Raw genomic sequence first — 21,042 nt, forward strand, 5'->3', positions numbered from 1 at the left:
TGCACAACGCGGCATCTGCCACAAGCCTGTCTAACTCAGGCGCTTTAGCTGAGCTTGAGCAGCTTTCGTAACTGAGGCGGATTCCGCAAACAGAAGTAAGCTTACGCTGTCAGAAATTGGGTCTCGCAATGTGTGCTTTGAAATCATGAGATTTCGTAAAAGTGTTCCGAACCATGCAAATGTACGTCTATGTGGGCGATCTCTCAGGATTCAAGAATCAAAACTACAACTGACTAAAAACAAATGAAAACGAGTAATCACTTTTGTATAGAATTTTGAAAATCAAGACTAGGATACCAGATTTCGAGTCAAACGGATGTTTCACTCTAAATGAAACTACAAACACGAGTTCAAGAAGAAACCTGACGTGATGGAATTTTTCAGTATTCTTCCAGGTTTCAGTGAACAACAATCTATAAGAAACAGTATGAAAACCTGTGCAGTTTTTTGGTTGCAAACCTGTGTAATTTGATATTATAGAAGAGTCAGTGTGATTTTCTTTTGACATGTGATACTTTTCACAACGTTGCAGTGAGAGAGAAACTGAATCGTAGTGTCGACGTTCATTCTGGAAGTAGATATCAAGTGATTGAATATTCCTGGTTTCTCCGAAACGATTGACATGTATGCAGCAGCAGCCTTCATCAATTTCCTCAAAATATCAACCCACTGTTGGCGTCCTATTAATTTAGCTTCGAAGCGGTGTTGTTGATTTAAGCGAATCCCCAAGAGTCAGAGCGAGCATCAGTAGCTGACGGCTTTCGTACGACTCAAACTGTATATATGTCGTCGCTGCATTTCTCGTCTCTGCCTCTGTGGTTTCCTCTTTATCACACATCACCGAGCTATCGTTACAGTCGAAATAGGAATCCAACATCGAATCATATCATACATTTGACCACGATCATTTTACGTCAAGTTGGATCGTAAACGGCTTCAATAAAATGACGAAATGGTCGGAGAACTTCATTCTTTGTGGACTTTGAATTATTTTTGCTGGAAAATGCGGCATGATCTAAACATGGTTGAAAACTGGCGCAAAAGACTCACCGCTGGAATTCACCAGGCTATGGAAAAACCGCACTCGATTGCTGATCAATTGAATGTCAAAACGCAACCAGTTTTATTGGAAATGTTAAATGCATGATTCTTGGCCAAGTACGCGTAGATCGATCGCCAGTCTGACGTAACAAATGTAGACTAGTGGCACACGTTAATTAATTATTTCAATCAATTTGATTGTGATCAGGCAAAGAAAATGATATTATTCTAGTTGTAAGTTGAGTTGGACCCGATCGATGGTCAACAACGTCTCGGCACCTACGAAAGCAGACACTCACAGAGCTCACCGATACCGTTTTCATTCTGCGACGCTGGTTGGTAGGTGAAGAAAAGTTTGTTTAGCGTCGTATGTGAATTTTTATTTTTTATGGCGCAAGTTGGCGATGCGCAAGAGCTTGGTTGTCAACGTATGGAATATATTTGGCGGCAGTATATCCAAACAGACCAATTGCTCCAACGTGGACAAACAAGAAAACGGTTTTGAAACTTTGATGAACAGGAAATATTGATCAGTGTTCGGTAAAAACGTCTCACCCAAGCAGCACAGAGCGCAGGTCGATCGCGTTGATCATCATTCTTCTTGAAGCTTAAGATGACGGGAGGCGTCAAACTGAAATTAATACTTCCCTTATTGCATATTTCATTATGAACAGAAGCCAGTGCGACGTGCATTACAATATAATGAGTATTATTATCCGGATGAAAATAAGATTGTTCACGTCAAAATTTATCCATACAATATCAAAGATAGATTCACATGCAAATATTTGTATAAAATATTATACCATTCCAAATTTTATTCAAATAGACTGAGAAAAAAGTTTATTTGAGCGAAATGAATGTCTCTTTACGGGTGGCGAATAAAATGTGACGTTGTTTTAAATAATTTTGTGTCGAGTCAACGAAAGAATTGGTGAGAGTAAGCGAAGTTCAGTTCGAGCATCAAAATATCTTTCCACGGCTCAGGTATGAAAAAGTCGCTTTGTGACGTATGTTTTCGATCGGTAAAGTGCCATTTTGTACAATAAAATGTTGGAACTTCGCTGAGAAGTTTTTTTAGGTACTAATATTGGATCGAATAGCCGACAGCAATAATATTCAGTAAAACAATCATGTACATGGGGATCACAGCAATGAAAAAACTTGAAATTAAGTAGATCAACAGAAAATTGAAATTCGTCGTTTCAGTAACAGGATTCTTGAATATTTACAACGAAAAGCTTACACCTTTCCAACCCAGATTTGTAGGAAAGTTTTTTGTTTAATGCTGATTAAGGTGAGATTAGGCAAAGTCCCGAGCCGTTTTCTTTTTGTTGTTGTCTTCAAAGTTTTAAAAACTTTCACCTGTCGCATATGAGGAATGGTTGTACAGGTCAAAGTGATCCAAAGCTGAAAATTGCTTATACTAAAAGACGCCAAAGAGTCAAGTTTCTTTTTTTCAATATATTTAAAAAAAAAAATAATGTATTTCCGAAAATTACAGAGAACGATCGTTATATGTATTATTGATTCGATAATATGTCCTTTTAGTAGAACTCGATGAAGACGAGGTATTTTTGGAAATTTGACGGTCAAATGATATTTAAAAAATATTCTTATGCAGTTAAAATTGTCAAATTTCCAAATGCGGAAAGTCAAAATCTAGAAAAGATAGAATGTAGAAAGGTCAAAGTTTAGAGAGCACAAATGTATTATCTTTAGAAACCTGATAAGATTATATATCTTTTGGCTCAATATGCCCCGATTCATTCTGACGAATTATCAATCAAATAAAGTTATGGGTTCCCACAAAGTAGTTTGGCGTTGTAGGTAGGATAGTTAGGAACAAATAATGCGCTAGGTTTTCTAATCGATCTAAGATGCGTTTTCACCGAATGCGGCTACTGATAATTTGTTGAAATCCTGTTTGTGCTCACAAAAACTTGTCAACATCAATTATACGCTTGTTCTGCATCTATTTTCTTCTTCATCCATTAAATTAACATTCCATAATATTGCAAAAATAATACACAGATTTATAGGAATTACAACACAACAATTACAAGTGTTTTTTGGTACCGCGCAACGTTTTCAAAGTTAACAAGAAACACATCAGCCTTTGAAGAAAATCAACCGTTAAGTCTTTGTAGTCCTTTCCAAAGCAAAGGAAGTCGTCTAATCATACTGTCGGTTTTAAACCTTTTAATCTCATACAAACAATGATAGAATTTATAATCTTTGTAAAAATACAGGGTCTCGAAGACAAACCTAAGGAAAGACACGCAAACTCGTACAGTTTGTTCGAAAAAGTGAATCTCAAATATTTCCTACTAATTTCATCAGTCGGAGGAAAAAAGTAAGCTTAATTGTTGTTCGCAAGTCCTCCATCTTAAAATGGGAGTTTCAATGAACCTATTCGTTTGTTTTAAATTAAATATCGAACGTTTCAGATCCATTTGCTTTCGATACCAATAATAAACTTCATAGGTAGGATTGACGACTCTTGTGTAAGCACAGGTGAATTTCTCTTAAAGCTAGTGAATTATTATTAGCTGCTTTAACGTTAAAAATTTCCGTTTCAGACAAGATTTGCTGTGCAGGGTTACCTGATTGTATTACCCCTTGGCAAATTGGAATCCTGTAACCTTCCATGTAATTGAGGACGAAGTAGTTCTCTGCCATCGTTTCCCATTCAATTGATAAAAGTTCCAATTGCCCTGCAGATTTCCTCACCTTTAAATCCTCTTCGATGGGCTTGCTTGATTATTAAGTGACCGATAATTTTGTCGCTCATCGGGAAGCATCTTGTTTGACCGATGGGTTATTTCAGTTTGCTTACTTGAATTCATAGGGATGTGGTTTCTTCACCTTGAAATTATTTGTGAGTGTTATTTTCAGTGAACTGCTAATCTTTTCAATAGATTTAATTTTTCGAACTCTGTCGATCAAGTGCCACTGGAATGACATTTGTTAATGGTGGAATTTATATCACCGTAGCTTCAAATTTTCTGTTCAAATTCGGTGTGATGAAAGATTTTCGCAACAGTGACAACTTGTTACTATGGTCAGCCAGTTGACTTGCGTCTCAAAGGTTCTCTGTAAGCTTCTTTCTCTGATAGGAGTATGAAATACCTGTTCCCCAAACTGCCATAGTAGAGCCTAGGATGTTTCTTTAATGACGAGGTTGTTCCGTTCAGTTGATGTTTCGTAGTTGCCGTATTTAGTGGGTTATTCAAGTTCAGGATTCAATTCTGGAACATCGATCAAGTAGTTCCCCAATCAAGGATATCTTATTAACAAAGATTCTCTGGTTCCCTTCTTAAGCTCAGATGAAATCTAAGATCGCTACCACTCTGCAAGTGCAATATTTAAGGTGAACTCTTCTTCTGGGCTCATTGTCAGATAATTTTTCTCCGAAAACTACCAAGATGTCATCTTCTAGACCCAATGATGTCACTTGGACTTGATCATAAATCTCGTTCAGCTCCTGGTTGGATGGCTCAGTATTTTCTTCATTGATTATGATATTGATCTTCATCAATTGCGTGATGAAATCTTTCACAATTACACTGCATATTGTCGCATGGTACGTCTTTTGGGGTTTGATATCAAACTTATAGTAAAAGCCTTGTGGCTTTGGGGAGACGGGCCATAACTAGTCTTATTTTACTTTCAACCTTTTTTGTAGACGCTGAATCGTCTTCAAAACTTTTTGCGCAGTCTCCGCCTTGTCTTGCTTTCTCTTCTTTAATTTTCTTGTGATTCTTGTACAGTTTTTCTCTTAACATCAAGTTGGTACTGTTGAGGAACGTGTAACTGGCATAAAACAACGCACAAAAAAAAAAAAAAAAACGTTATGAAGATGGTGGCGTGGTAGAAAGGGAACTCTCTTTTCAACTTCAACTCTGAATATGTAGTGACATCTAACACTAAACGACGGTACCACATGTTTAATCACGAGGACGAGACTTGAAGTATCATCGATTTAGCTGTGCCATTAGAAATATTCTTGAATTGTTTTCGGAATTTGACGAAACTGAAACTTGCGGCCGGAATTATCATCCAAACGTTCTAATGTTCATTCGAATAAGGTAGTGAAATCCGAAAATATAAATTTTGTGAAATACCTTGAACCCTCGATACTTTTATAGAATTATGAGGATAAAACCTGACTGCATTTTTCTATTGCCAAAAAGTTTAACACACGTGGCTGCTAGCTCTGGCTGATTGTTTCATCTTCATGGAATTTCTTGAAGCGATTTGAAAATCCTGAGAATTCAATTCCTACTTCCAACTTCACGATTATGCTTCGGTAAATGTAATATACCCACTTTCAGTGACTGCGTTGGCGTATCGAAACTGTGGAAAGAGCAATTCTTGAGCGGCTGAACTATTGTCGATTAAATTGCGTAACGGCGAATATCTTATAATATAACAGATGTTAGAACCAAGGTCATTATAAACTTGCGTAAGGTGGGACAATTACGGTAAATACAGCGAGCAAAGTTTGGCAGGAACCTGTCTCGGTGCGTGGTTTGCCCACAGCGTTCTCTGTTGCCTGACGAGAATTCACAGACCATAAACACATTTTCATGCACCGTAGCATTTTGATGGTATGAACTGCGACGTTGGATGGACTAGGAGGCCGGGAAGGTTATTACGGCGAATTGGCTCACTGCTGAGCAAATAAAGCACAGACATTTACCACCTTTCAGTTGATCTCGTAAAGTTTACCCGACTTAAGCTTTGCTCGGATCACAAGCAATGCCTGCAATTCAGCAGGCACTCGGAGACACGAGCATGGGACAAGCTGCATCGTCCTGATTACTCCAGAGTGACATTTCAGGCAAGCGAGGCAGCGCATCAGCGACCAGCAAAGCCAGGTTTCAACAATGAAATAACAAGCGCAACTCGAAGTGCAGGTCGACCAATCACCTCCGTTGTGTGGTTTAAGCCGCAGTCTCTCGTGTTAAATATGATCCTGAGATCACATTCACTTTATTACTGAGCTTACCACACCTTTAGCGAGATGGAAAATTACTATTATCCTTTGCGTCTCCGTCTTGATACGATTTCCTGTTTTAATGCCTAACACTGCCGCTATTTAATTGGTGAAATACTACAAATATAAGTCTTACGTTGTAGTTAAATTTCTTACTACGTAGAATGGATCGAGAGCAGACTTAAGCGAAACTGAATGTTCTTGTTTCCACTTATATTTTCATTTAGAAGAGTTGAAATGAAAGAAAATTATAATTATATTCCTTGAGGCCTTAAGGCCTTGAAATAATCGAGTCTTGGGTAAGAATAAATTTCAATTCATCTTCGAGAAATGAGATACAAAAAGCTGCTTACCTCCTCGCCTCTCAACGCACGGTGTGTCGAAAACACGCTTAGACACGACGTATCTGCTCATTTTTATCCTTATAAAAACAGATTTTGTTTCGTTTACATCAGATGACAATTTTATCTATGGGTCAAAACATGTGATTTTGAGAAGAGCTTATCCCCAACGAGTACGTAACTCAACACATTCTTGTTCGGCGCAGTTGTATTCACGAAATGTTTTTCAATTAGGATTTTCGACGTAAGACCATCAGTATGTGACAAAAGAAAGTTCCGAAACGTTAGTTTCGATGCATTGCTGATCAACACGTTCAGTCACCAACCCCAGTCGCCTGCGGAAGCTAAAAATTGAAAATAAAGCAGTACTGAAAAAGCTACATCTTTCCGAATTCCTCTCAGATGTCAATATCAAGTGACGATATTGCCACCGTCCATGTACACAGAGGTTAAGAATTCATCCGAATTCAGTGTGAGTACGTGTTTAACTTCTTCTTTCCAAGACAAACTCTCGCCCTGCAGTCTGGATCTAGAACGAGTACCGCAGTCCTCCTCGTCGGGGATTCAAAATAGATGTAGCAGAGCCGCGATCCAGTCCAGCGAGCATTAGTTCGACCTCTGACAGATTTCCTTCCGATCTAACGACATGGTGCTGTACCATCCTCGATGGATCCTCAGAGTGCATTTCGACCGTCAACAACCTTTTCACACCATCTCCTGTAGCCACTCTCGGCCCTCGATGCTAACAAAGGCTTCGGGTCAGATCGGGGTTCTTGACACGGCTCGATGAACAACTGTCGGAATCACAGGCTGCAGTGATCAGTTACTGCAGATTGCGGATTGCCAAGAGTCCTCATCTACAACGATCCGTGGACCGTTATGGAGGGATGAATGCCTGCACGACTGAACGACAGCAATCGTCCAAGGCGAGAATTTCCACAATCCATTTACATCGTTGCAGCCACTACATATGGGTCGAGATGAGGAACGCGCTCGGAGTAAATGCCGATAATTTTTATCCTGAAGCGGATAGTAACTGGACGAATGTTTGTGGATAAAATGTCTATCGATCGACGTAACTGCGCTCTCATCTCTTTCCCTGGCTCGGCTCTAGTGCCGTTGCAGTCTGCGCAGTAAAATGCGGTTGACACTTGATCGCGTTCGTCATCGGGGTGTATCGATCTTCTCTTTCCAGCCAGTGGTGCACTTTGAAAATCCCCTTGAGAAATGCAAAACAGAACGAAGGGCTCCTGCCAACGGAAATCGTGTCCGCTTTTACCGCGTGGGAGCTTTTACTTGTTTTTACTTTGAACCGAACATTCGACGAAGTGGCTGTTTCGCTGAATGTGTTTTGCCATAGAAATTCAACTGGATCGGACCGATACTGACAGGAAATTTAGGGAAACTTAGAAGTAGTAACGACTGAGACCCGAATATATGCACACGATTTCCGATTGGAAGATGGCATTTCTTATTTCTCATACAGAAAAAGAAAGAATTCAGGAAGGAATGAGTCGGATCGTTTGAAGAAAAATAACAATTTCACGGATAAACTAACAACTAACGACAATTCACTAAGGGGTAAAAACCCTCACGGAGTAGAGGAAAAAGTCCGAGCAAGCCAATGAATAATAGCAAGTTTATTGAACAAAATCAGTTGAAATACGAGTACATGAAAGGGTGAATAAACCACGACATTCATTTGTAAGAAGTAACAATAAGTAAAGAAAGTGAAAGCAAACGAATAAATGGAATTGAACTAAGCAAGAGGCACGAGATCTGCCTTGCTCTACATCTTAAACTATAGGAGCGCACGAGGCGCGATTAGACTACATTACAGATACAGCAAAGGTGCAAGGACAGATTTTATGTTGTTCTTTTATTCACGACAGGTGAATAAAGTTCAATCAAATCCATGGCCTCTCAATACGCCACAAATTTTAAGAAAAAAATCGTGTTGTCAAAATTGTATAAGGAGGAGTTGTTGGGACAATTTGTCCGATGTAAACAGGAAACATGATGGTGACTGAATTTTGATAACATTTACATATTTCCTAATATTACATGAATTTGTTTAAAAACATCTAAGACGACTGACTATGTGAGACAACGTTACAAAATTTTCAGAGACGTATAAAAAATTTGTAGTGAAATAATTATCAGAGAATCTAAGATATAAACAATTTATTATTCACTAAAAATGTAACAAGTATACAAATTTATGTCTCAAAAAATGATGCGAACACGTATGCAACTTTTCTCGAGCTACTCGAAATGTTCGATGGCGAGCTATCGTTATAACTTTAACCGGGTGCAGGTCAAAGATCCGAATTTTCAAAGTTCCAAATAGTCAAACTCTGAACCGTCAAATCTCCAAATGATTAGAAAGCCGAACGCTAACAACCGACATATATCGGGTGGATTCTTAGCAAGTTAACAATGCGCTGGTAGATAGGCTACCGAAAGTACATTTAATTTTGGTAGGACGATAACTACGGAACCTTGCACAACGCGGCATCTGCCACAAGCCTGTCTAACTCAGGCGCTTTAGCTGAGCTTGAGCAGCTTTCGTAACTGAGGCGGATTCCGCAAACAGAAGTAAGCTTACGCTGTCAGAAATTGGGTCTCGCAATGTGTGCTTTGAAATCATGAGATTTCGTAAAAGTGTTCCGAACCATGCAAATGTACGTCTATGTGGGCGATCTCTCAGGATTCAAGAATCAAAACTACAACTGACTAAAAACAAATGAAAACGAGTAATCACTTTTGTATAGAATTTTGAAAATCAAGACTAGGATACCAGATTTCGAGTCAAACGGATGTTTCACTCTAAATGAAACTACAAACACGAGTTCAAGAAGAAACCTGACGTGATGGAATTTTTCAGTATTCTTCCAGGTTTCAGTGAACAACAATCTATAAGAAACAGTATGAAAACCTGTGCAGTTTTTTGGTTGCAAACCTGTGTAATTTGATATTATAGAAGAGTCAGTGTGATTTTCTTTTGACATGTGATACTTTTCACAACGTTGCAGTGAGAGAGAAACTGAATCGTAGTGTCGACGTTCATTCTGGAAGTAGATATCAAGTGATTGAATATTCCTGGTTTCTCCGAAACGATTGACATGTATGCAGCAGCAGCCTTCATCAATTTCCTCAAAATATCAACCCACTGTTGGCGTCCTATTAATTTAGCTTCGAAGCGGTGTTGTTGATTTAAGCGAATCCCCAAGAGTCAGAGCGAGCATCAGTAGCTGACGGCTTTCGTACGACTCAAACTGTATATATGTCGTCGCTGCATTTCTCGTCTCTGCCTCTGTGGTTTCCTCTTTATCACACATCACCGAGCTATCGTTACAGTCGAAATAGGAATCCAACATCGAATCATATCATACATTTGACCACGATCATTTTACGTCAAGTTGGATCGTAAACGGCTTCAATAAAATGACGAAATGGTCGGAGAACTTCATTCTTTGTGGACTTTGAATTATTTTTGCTGGAAAATGCGGCATGATCTAAACATGGTTGAAAACTGGCGCAAAAGACTCACCGCTGGAATTCACCAGGCTATGGAAAAACCGCACTCGATTGCTGATCAATTGAATGTCAAAACGCAACCAGTTTTATTGGAAATGTTAAATGCATGATTCTTGGCCAAGTACGCGTAGATCGATCGCCAGTCTGACGTAACAAATGTAGACTAGTGGCACACGTTAATTAATTATTTCAATCAATTTGATTGTGATCAGGCAAAGAAAATGATATTATTCTAGTTGTAAGTTGAGTTGGACCCGATCGATGGTCAACAACGTCTCGGCACCTACGAAAGCAGACACTCACAGAGCTCACCGATACCGTTTTCATTCTGCGACGCTGGTTGGTAGGTGAAGAAAAGTTTGTTTAGCGTCGTATGTGAATTTTTATTTTTTATGGCGCAAGTTGGCGATGCGCAAGAGCTTGGTTGTCAACGTATGGAATATATTTGGCGGCAGTATATCCAAACAGACCAATTGCTCCAACGTGGACAAACAAGAAAACGGTTTTGAAACTTTGATGAACAGGAAATATTGATCAGTGTTCGGTAAAAACGTCTCACCCAAGCAGCACAGAGCGCAGGTCGATCGCGTTGATCATCATTCTTCTTGAAGCTTAAGATGACGGGAGGCGTCAAACTGAAATTAATACTTCCCTTATTGCATATTTCATTATGAACAGAAGCCAGTGCGACGTGCATTACAATATAATGAGTATTATTATCCGGATGAAAATAAGATTGTTCACGTCAAAATTTATCCATACAATATCAAAGATAGATTCACATGCAAATATTTGTATAAAATATTATACCATTCCAAATTTTATTCAAATAGACTGAGAAAAAAGTTTATTTGAGCGAAATGAATGTCTCTTTACGGGTGGCGAATAAAATGTGACGTTGTTTTAAATAATTTTGTGTCGAGTCAACGAAAGAATTGGTGAGAGTAAGCGAAGTTCAGTTCGAGCATCAAAATATCTTTCCACGGCTCAGGTATGAAAAAGTCGCTTTGTGACGTATGTTTTCGATCGGTAAAGTGCCATTTTGTACAATAAAATGTTGGAACTTCGCTGAGAAGTTTTTTTAGGTACTAATATTGGATCGAATAGCCGACAGCAATAATATTCAGTAAAACAATCATGTACATGGGGATCACAGCAATGAAAAAACTTGAAATTAAGTAGATCAACAGAAAATTGAAATTCGTCGTTTCAGTAACAGGATTCTTGAATATTTACAACGAAAAGCTTACACCTTTCCAACCCAGATTTGTAGGAAAGTTTTTTGTTTAATGCTGATTAAGGTGAGATTAGGCAAAGTCCCGAGCCGTTTTCTTTTTGTTGTTGTCTTCAAAGTTTTAAAAACTTTCACCTGTCGCATATGAGGAATGGTTGTACAGGTCAAAGTGATCCAAAGCTGAAAATTGCTTATACTAAAAGACGCCAAAGAGTCAAGTTTCTTTTTTTCAATATATTTAAAAAAAAAAATAATGTATTTCCGAAAATTACAGAGAACGATCGTTATATGTATTATTGATTCGATAATATGTCCTTTTAGTAGAACTCGATGAAGACGAGGTATTTTTGGAAATTTGACGGTCAAATGATATTTAAAAAATATTCTTATGCAGTTAAAATTGTCAAATTTCCAAATGCGGAAAGTCAAAATCTAGAAAAGATAGAATGTAGAAAGGTCAAAGTTTAGAGAGCACAAATGTATTATCTTTAGAAACCTGATAAGATTATATATCTTTTGGCTCAATATGCCCCGATTCATTCTGACGAATTATCAATCAAATAAAGTTATGGGTTCCCACAAAGTAGTTTGGCGTTGTAGGTAGGATAGTTAGGAACAAATAATGCGCTAGGTTTTCTAATCGATCTAAGATGCGTTTTCACCGAATGCGGCTACTGATAATTTGTTGAAATCCTGTTTGTGCTCACAAAAACTTGTCAACATCAATTATACGCTTGTTCTGCATCTATTTTCTTCTTCATCCATTAAATTAACATTCCATAATATTGCAAAAATAATACACAGATTTATAGGAATTACAACACAACAATTACAAGTGTTTTTTGGTACCGCGCAACGTTTTCAAAGTTAACAAGAAACACATCAGCCTTTGAAGAAAATCAACCGTTAAGTCTTTGTAGTCCTTTCCAAAGCAAAGGAAGTCGTCTAATCATACTGTCGGTTTTAAACCTTTTAATCTCATACAAACAATGATAGAATTTATAATCTTTGTAAAAATACAGGGTCTCGAAGACAAACCTAAGGAAAGACACGCAAACTCGTACAGTTTGTTCGAAAAAGTGAATCTCAAATATTTCCTACTAATTTCATCAGTCGGAGGAAAAAAGTAAGCTTAATTGTTGTTCGCAAGTCCTCCATCTTAAAATGGGAGTTTCAATGAACCTATTCGTTTGTTTTAAATTAAATATCGAACGTTTCAGATCCATTTGCTTTCGATACCAATAATAAACTTCATAGGTAGGATTGACGACTCTTGTGTAAGCACAGGTGAATTTCTCTTAAAGCTAGTGAATTATTATTAGCTGCTTTAACGTTAAAAATTTCCGTTTCAGACAAGATTTGCTGTGCAGGGTTACCTGATTGTATTACCCCTTGGCAAATTGGAATCCTGTAACCTTCCATGTAATTGAGGACGAAGTAGTTCTCTGCCATCGTTTCCCATTCAATTGATAAAAGTTCCAATTGCCCTGCAGATTTCCTCACCTTTAAATCCTCTTCGATGGGCTTGCTTGATTATTAAGTGACCGATAATTTTGTCGCTCATCGGGAAGCATCTTGTTTGACCGATGGGTTATTTCAGTTTGCTTACTTGAATTCATAGGGATGTGGTTTCTTCACCTTGAAATTATTTGTGAGTGTTATTTTCAGTGAACTGCTAATCTTTTCAATAGATTTAATTTTTCGAACTCTGTCGATCAAGTGCCACTGGAATGACATTTGTTAATGGTGGAATTTATATCACCGTAGCTTCAAATTTTCTGTTCAAATTCGGTGTGATGAAAGATTTTCGCAACAGTGACAACTTGTTACTATGGTCAGCCAGTTGACTTGCGTCTCAAAGGTTCTCTGTAAGCTTCTTTCTCTGATAGGAGTATGAAATACCTGTTCCCCAAACTGCCATAGTAGAGCCTAGGATGTTTCTTTAATGACGAGGTTGTTCCGTTCAGTTGATGTTTCGTAGTTGCCGTATTTAGTGGGTTATTCAAGTTCAGGATTCAATTCTGGAACATCGATCAAGTAGTTCCCCAATCAAGGATATCTTATTAACAAAGATTCTCTGGTTCCCTTCTTAAGCTCAGATGAAATCTAAGATCGCTACCACTCTGCAAGTGCAATATTTAAGGTGAACTCTTCTTCTGGGCTCATTGTCAGATAATTTTTCTCCGAAAACTACCAAGATGTCATCTTCTAGACCCAATGATGTCACTTGGACTTGATCATAAATCTCGTTCAGCTCCTGGTTGGATGGCTCAGTATTTTCTTCATTGATTATGATATTGATCTTCATCAATTGCGTGATGAAATCTTTCACAATTACACTGCATATTGTCGCATGGTACGTCTTTTGGGGTTTGATATCAAACTTATAGTAAAAGCCTTGTGGCTTTGGGGAGACGGGCCATAACTAGTCTTATTTTACTTTCAACCTTTTTTGTAGACGCTGAATCGTCTTCAAAACTTTTTGCGCAGTCTCCGCCTTGTCTTGCTTTCTCTTCTTTAATTTTCTTGTGATTCTTGTACAGTTTTTCTCTTAACATCAAGTTGGTACTGTTGAGGAACGTGTAACTGGCATAAAACAACGCACAAAAAAAAAAAAAAAAACGTTATGAAGATGGTGGCGTGGTAGAAAGGGAACTCTCTTTTCAACTTCAACTCTGAATATGTAGTGACATCTAACACTAAACGACGGTACCACATGTTTAATCACGAGGACGAGACTTGAAGTATCATCGATTTAGCTGTGCCATTAGAAATATTCTTGAATTGTTTTCGGAATTTGACGAAACTGAAACTTGCGGCCGGAATTATCATCCAAACGTTCTAATGTTCATTCGAATAAGGTAGTGAAATCCGAAAATATAAATTTTGTGAAATACCTTGAACCCTCGATACTTTTATAGAATTATGAGGATAAAACCTGACTGCATTTTTCTATTGCCAAAAAGTTTAACACACGTGGCTGCTAGCTCTGGCTGATTGTTTCATCTTCATGGAATTTCTTGAAGCGATTTGAAAATCCTGAGAATTCAATTCCTACTTCCAACTTCACGATTATGCTTCGGTAAATGTAATATACCCACTTTCAGTGACTGCGTTGGCGTATCGAAACTGTGGAAAGAGCAATTCTTGAGCGGCTGAACTATTGTCGATTAAATTGCGTAACGGCGAATATCTTATAATATAACAGATGTTAGAACCAAGGTCATTATAAACTTGCGTAAGGTGGGACAATTACGGTAAATACAGCGAGCAAAGTTTGGCAGGAACCTGTCTCGGTGCGTGGTTTGCCCACAGCGTTCTCTGTTGCCTGACGAGAATTCACAGACCATAAACACAGCTATGCATACATTATTTACCAGGCCTTAGATATGTCATAAAAATTTTTCATCCTTTGGAACTGTATAACAGCATGACTCTCCACCTTTGTAACCGCGGTCAAAAGGGATGACGACATCGCAACCGTCCTTTTGGTGTGATTTCAAATTTGGTTTAATTGCCTTCACGCTGCCGTTTGCATGTGTTCACAACGAGGAAATCTCTCACGTAGATGATTTGAGCCAAATGTCATTGAATGCGATTCAGGAGATGACCGAAAAAACATCTGAACAGACCTTAGTTCTGGTTTCTGTTACGTTATTACAGGGACCAGCTGCACGAATTAACTTTCGAAGTAGAAATAATGGACATATACACTCACCTTACAGTTTTGAATAAAAAAACCCAAGTTATTGCGACTATTGAAACGGAATAGTGATATATCAATAACAGCAAATACGGTCCTACCCAAATTTGAGTTCCATCAAATTTAAAGCATTCAACGCACCATTTGAAAGCTGTGCAAGGCGAAGAGAGAAAAGAGTAAGAAGTCTGAAAGGTGGAAAAGAACACTCGGTGGTAAGACGGCGACTTATTAAAATATACATCGACTTGAGTTAGGAAAATTCGATCTCAGTACTTTTTTATGAAGCGTGAAATTTCCTATAAGAATCTGTATTTAGATAGTTTGTAAGTCAGGCCGTTTAAAAATTTCAAAATTTTCCGATTTTTTTTTTTTTGAATGACATTTAAGTGGAAGATGGAAAAAATGAAACAGGCAACTCGACTAAATGTCAATATTAAGAGCTCATATTTGGCTGAGATCTTTTTTTTTTTGAGATGCTCTACCGAAATTTTGTTGCTTGTTGAGGCACACGCTAATATATATGTATATATGTATATACATAAAAAGCAAAGAGTGTGTGTATACATACATATATATATATATTCTTATATATATATGTATAATCTTTACTGTGTTTACAAAATTTTTTATTTAATATATAGATAAATTGTTACATATAGTTGATATTTTTTCCAAAAAAATCACCAGTCGACGTTCGTTCTTGATGTATCAGAAAAATAATTTTATCATTCTTCAGCAGAAATAAATCCAATCATCTTGAACCTTTTACCGGTGTGATTATTTTTTATTTGATCAACTGAACGCGACTTCTGAATAATAATAATCCAAGTCACAAATGTCCGTGATACACCTGTACAATCAGACTAACCTTGATTAAATAATTGTAAATTCAGAGACGAAGCTGAAGCTAGCAGCCAGAGTTAGCGGCCAAAAGTGTAAGACTTTTTAGAAATAGAAAAATACAGTACCATTTTATCCTCGTAATTTTATAAAGGTATTTGGGGTTTAAAGTGTTACACAAAATTTTAATTTTCGGCCTTCACTAATATTTTCGAACGAACATTTGGCTGCTAATTCTGGCTGCTAGCCTAAGCCTCGTAATTCAGAGTCGTTTTAAATGAAATAATAATATTTTTAGAAACGAATCTTAACTTGATGATTAAATTAATTAATTATTTATTTAAGAAATTATTAAAGAATTACATATTTATTTCATTTATTTTTTCTTCTGATTTCAGTACACACGTCTTCCAGCTGCAATTGTTGTCACAGACCTACTTTGGTACGTACCAATTTGATTCTGAAAACCTTATTGCAACGTTTCTCTGATTTATTGAATTGGCACATAGCTTGCCAGACCACAACTTCAAAATTGATGGTTTGTGGACCACCATAAGTTTAGCGTCATCATTCAAGTGTAGATCTTCCAAAAAATTTCCAGTGAACCCCCCCCGTTTACCGATGACCTCCATCCACAACGTCAATCCATAGTCAAACCTAACCACCTTAGAACTACTTAGGTTATATATTATTATATTGGCCTGATTGTGTGGTAAAATTTTTGGCTGTCTTCTCTTCGTTGATCATTTTTTGAATACCTTGTTACCAATACCAATACGTATGCTTATGGTGATATTGTAGATTCTGCCCATGTAGAAGGGTTGTAGTTGATCGCTTGAGCCATTTGAAAAGTTATTATGAAAATGAAATACCACTAACGTATTACAAATTGTGCATGTACTTGAAAACTTGGGTGGAAAATCCTTACGGCAAATACAGAACAGTACTGTTGACTTTCAACCCGTCACGTTAGAGATAATGGCTGATTACGTAAGAAAAGTGAAATTTTTAGGATGCTTCATTACATCTTACTCTCTCCCTGAATCCATGACGCACTTCCATCTGAAGCAAAGTTCATATTAAACTCATTGTCAGTATCAATGTAGAACCCGCGTATATGTACTCAAAAGATATACGTATATTATGTATTCGGAATGTAGTCAATGGAGCGCAATAAACGAAGTACATTTTATAGTTACGAGTCAGTTCGATACGTAATACTTGATTTCTTTCCAAATAATCGGTAATAAAACCGTCTCGTGGTAGCAAATTCCAAGGTATCGCGTCATTTAACTTGTGAAAGTTTATTCTAGATCAAAGAATCGCGTGAAATTTACGCAAGTATACGAATCTGTTTTCGATAACCCGTGTTCGCAAATTGAACGTTATAACAAAGAATGGACTTGTTCGAAGTCTCCCACAGAATCACTCGAATCCTTATTTATTTCCGTTCATAAAGTGACGAAACAAACTTAGTTCCTCTTGCTTTACGAAGGAAACACGGTAGCAAACAGGCTTGCCTGAAAGTTCTCGTAACTTGGTTGCTACAAAGTTATCAAGTTATGTACTGCGAAAAAAAAAAAAAAATTGCTAGAAGTTTTCAGACCGAAAATTAGAGCTTCCCACCTTGGATAGTCATTAAATACACCCTTAAAATTTCAGATCTATATCCCTACAGCCGTTTCGAAGGTAATTAAATTTCCTGATAGACAATACGCGAAAAGATCTTAAAATTAATTGCAGTCATTTTTCATCAAACCCAATACATTTTTTCTCGCTAATATGATGACGTAAAACGTAAAAAAAAAAACAAATTGAAAGAATCCTAATGAACAAATCAAACAAAAGATCCGAATATACTTACTTTAAAAGTGCTAACTGAATAACGTGTTCGTAAAAATAAACCGAAAACAATGCATCCCGATAACTTTGCAATCGTCTATCAAATATAAAGAGATGAATTAACGCATAATTGCTTTGCAATTTTTCAACCCCTAACTCAAAGAACTGTTCATTAACTATATTTTATTAGGGATGCGTCTCCACGTGTCGGTAGAATAAACTTGAACTCACTGTCACCACTGCAGTAAGTATCACATCTAAATTGGCTGAATATTTATTCTCGTGAGATTCTGTTTTGGATCTATTCTCTTCATAAGTAGCATTGCAAATGATGAATCTCGTCCGAGTATCACGCTTCTTGAGTTCTCGAACGTTGACTACAGAATCTACTAATAGCTAAGCGAGTTCACAATGAACTTCCTGCTTACTTCGCTGTATAGTTTTAACGTGGCATTAAGAGATTCAGAGAACTCTTAAGTACATTCAAACTTCAGGTGGCCTGTACCTACGTACACGAACTTCCGGCAGACTTTATTACAGAGGTTAAGTAGTGCATAGCGAAACTCAGGAGTAACAGAGAGGCTCCGGAGATGGAAGATTTGGCAGTTATTCACCTTGGGTATAATTTGCTTGTCTCTGGTAAAATGCGGAATACGTTTCGTCAACAAATTCGTGAATTCGCCTTCGAGAAAGTAATTTACAGCGATGAAAATTGAACCAAAATTCAACAAAAGCGTCCACAAGGAAAAGTTACGCATTATTACCGTAGGATAATACAAGTCGGCAATCTCAAATGTTTCAATTGGAGTATTCGTCGTTCATTGTTTTAACGAATGAGGTACGCTTTCCAAAGCAAATTTGTACGCGAGGTTTCTCCTCAACTATGTGCGGACTCCTGACGTTAACTCCTGGCAAGTACTTGGACTGGCAAACCACAACCGATGGACTCTTTGTTAGTCAGTCGATATACGCGAGGTTTATATGAGTGCGTGTACCATTGCATGTACACTTGGATATGGTAAAGGTCATGATTTGAGAAGTAAGGTCACGAGATTGCTGCGAACAAATTTAAATAACCATTGCTGAAGGTTGTTCATTCGGAAGATCCGCATTCACCATTTTTGTTACACACCAAGTGGTTACGGTCGTCACTTTCTCGAAAACGTCATATTAATCATGAGAAAACCAGAACAGATTCTCGTCATTCACAAATAGGAAATGAATCGACGGCCATAGCCGTGTTGCTATTGAGGACTCGTTAAGGTTTCGTCCGTATTTGTGTATTTTGTCATGTTATATCCAAATGATCGGTTTGCAAACTTAGGTGCAACGTCTCGTAGAAGTTTTAATCCCAGTTCCAAACAAACTTGCTTGGGCACATGCGCCAGCCTGTGAAGTTCCCGACTTCAAACTCGCGACGAGCTGAAATAATAATAATATGCATAATAGTAATAATGTCATTAGAAGTAAGGGCTATTTTTGAACAATAATAAATAGTACAATCATTTCGAGTCGATAAATACGGTGGAAGTTAGGAACCACCGGCTCCACTATCTGTTATTTGTCCATTTTCATCTAACTTAATTCCTCTAATACACCCCTAAATAAAAACAGAAAAGACAGACTAGGTGAGTGCCTCCCCATAATATTTATAAAACGTTCAACTTTCAATTTTTTTTCTGTAAATTTAACTGCAAACTTTCAACATTGGCACTTTAAGATACAATTTTTTCCAGAGGTCTAACAGAACAGAACTGTATAATACATTTCCAAGTTGGAAGCGATCGATTTTGACGAAATTGTGAAATCTTAGAACTGACATTCAATGAAACGAAAATATGTGAAAATTTCCGTTTTTCCTCAGAAATTGTGTAATACGAACCATTTACTTGGCGCGGGGTGGCTTCCCACATAACATGAAAAGTTTCTAAGAAACTTTCAGTAAAATATTTTACAGAAAGATTGTGAGAATCTCTTTAAGAACGACAACAATTCAAGAAATCTTTGGCAAGTTTCTGGCGCGGACATTTTCAACTTGCAGTAACCTTTTGTTGAAATATTTTTGAAAGGTTTCTTTCCTTTCATGATAGATTTCAGAAAGTTTTCCCAAATATTCTTTGTTATGTGGGTTACACCCCAGATTTTCACAACAGGTTAGACTATATATTCAATTTTAAAACAGTTCCCCAATTTTTTCAGATTTTCTTATTCGACCGATTAATTATTTAGAAATATTGAGAACGATTTTGAAAATAATATTTTTGAAATTCTCCAAAAATTCTCAAACATTGTATTTTATTTTCGAAACAAGCCAAGACCGGGCTTCTGATAGGCCGTTAAAAAACAAAATTTCGGGGAAAAGTTTTGAATTCAATACCGTTTCTATATGTTCATTGGATCTTATTGAGAGTTTTTTCTGGATCTCATCTGAATCTTTGTTGGAAATGCTGGTGGAAGGGACACGTCAGTGAAACTCCAATCTTTGTCAATCGACATGGCATTTGAACTACCAATGAAGTTCCATAATACAGGTGTTTTCCTACTTGTTTGACTTGATGACATCCAGTAAGTCTACCGCAAACGCATGAATCGTAAATGTCACGGATGCCCCAAAGTCCTAAACGCGCATCATCACGCTTTTGCGTTAACCGGAGAAGAAAAGTGATAGATCGTTTTTTTGCAAACTGTCAAGAGCGCGATGGATTCAATTCTATAACTATCTATAATACAGTAGGTATCGTGTCGAACTGACATAACACCAATCGGTTTGAAAATCCATCTAATTGAACCGCCAGTGAACGATAAAAACTTATCCAGATGGCAAATCCTAATGCCATAACTGTAATATCTTTATCCCAACGTTCATTTGATTTCATCTTTATCATCAACGCGTCATTTCTTGATCAACGTTCAATGTTGCGCGGTGTTCGGTGTGGTGTACGAAAGAATTTATTCGCTGTTTCTTACAATAAATGTATGAGAGACTACATTCGAATTATATTCGTCGTCGAACGGAGAGACAAAAGTTAATCGGGCTAACGAGTATTTATTTTATTTATACATCTGTCATGGCAAATATTAATTTTTTCTACCGGTCAATAAGTCTTTTTGACAGGAGCGTATAGTACACGGGATACCCACATGTGCCTACCTATTTGCGAAAGGTGATTCGATATCGTTTCGTATTGTTTCATCGCGTTCCATTCTTCTGATTTAACGACTCGTAAAGAACGATTGGTTTATACCTACGGTTTTATCGCACGTAATATAGTAGCTGCGTATGGAGGATTCGATATCGTACGTAAACTACATTACACAGAATAAATAAGCTTCAATACCTGCTCGCAATTCGGAGGATTTTGCATTTTCAGGTAATTGTTGTACTCTGAATTTGGGCATTAATAGTTGTGTTACTTGTTTTCAATTTGAGTGATTCTAGACGTTGTGCAAAATGAGAGAATTACCGTTAGGTTCTCTATTAGTCCTGTGTACGAGACAC

General features: G+C 37.4%; 1 protein-coding gene across 6 annotated transcripts in view; it reads left to right on the forward strand.

The window, feature by feature from the left end:
* The window catches only part of LOC124180883 (protein-tyrosine sulfotransferase), a 270,165-nt gene that overhangs the window by 93,807 nt on the left and 155,316 nt on the right, over positions 1–21,042 (forward strand). For 5 of the 6 annotated variants that reach the window (XM_046566796.1, XM_046566798.1, XM_046566793.1 and 2 more), the window contains one exon: positions 16,100–16,143. The gene's annotated coding sequence lies outside the window, so the exon portion shown is untranslated. Of the gene's footprint in view, positions 1–5,905; positions 5,925–16,099; positions 16,144–21,042 lie in introns of those variants that run through there. The other variant, XM_046566795.1, reaches the window with a different exon arrangement.

This window comes from Neodiprion fabricii, chromosome 4, assembly GCF_021155785.1.
Source record: "Neodiprion fabricii isolate iyNeoFabr1 chromosome 4, iyNeoFabr1.1, whole genome shotgun sequence".
NCBI lineage: Eukaryota > Metazoa > Arthropoda > Insecta > Hymenoptera > Diprionidae > Neodiprion > Neodiprion fabricii.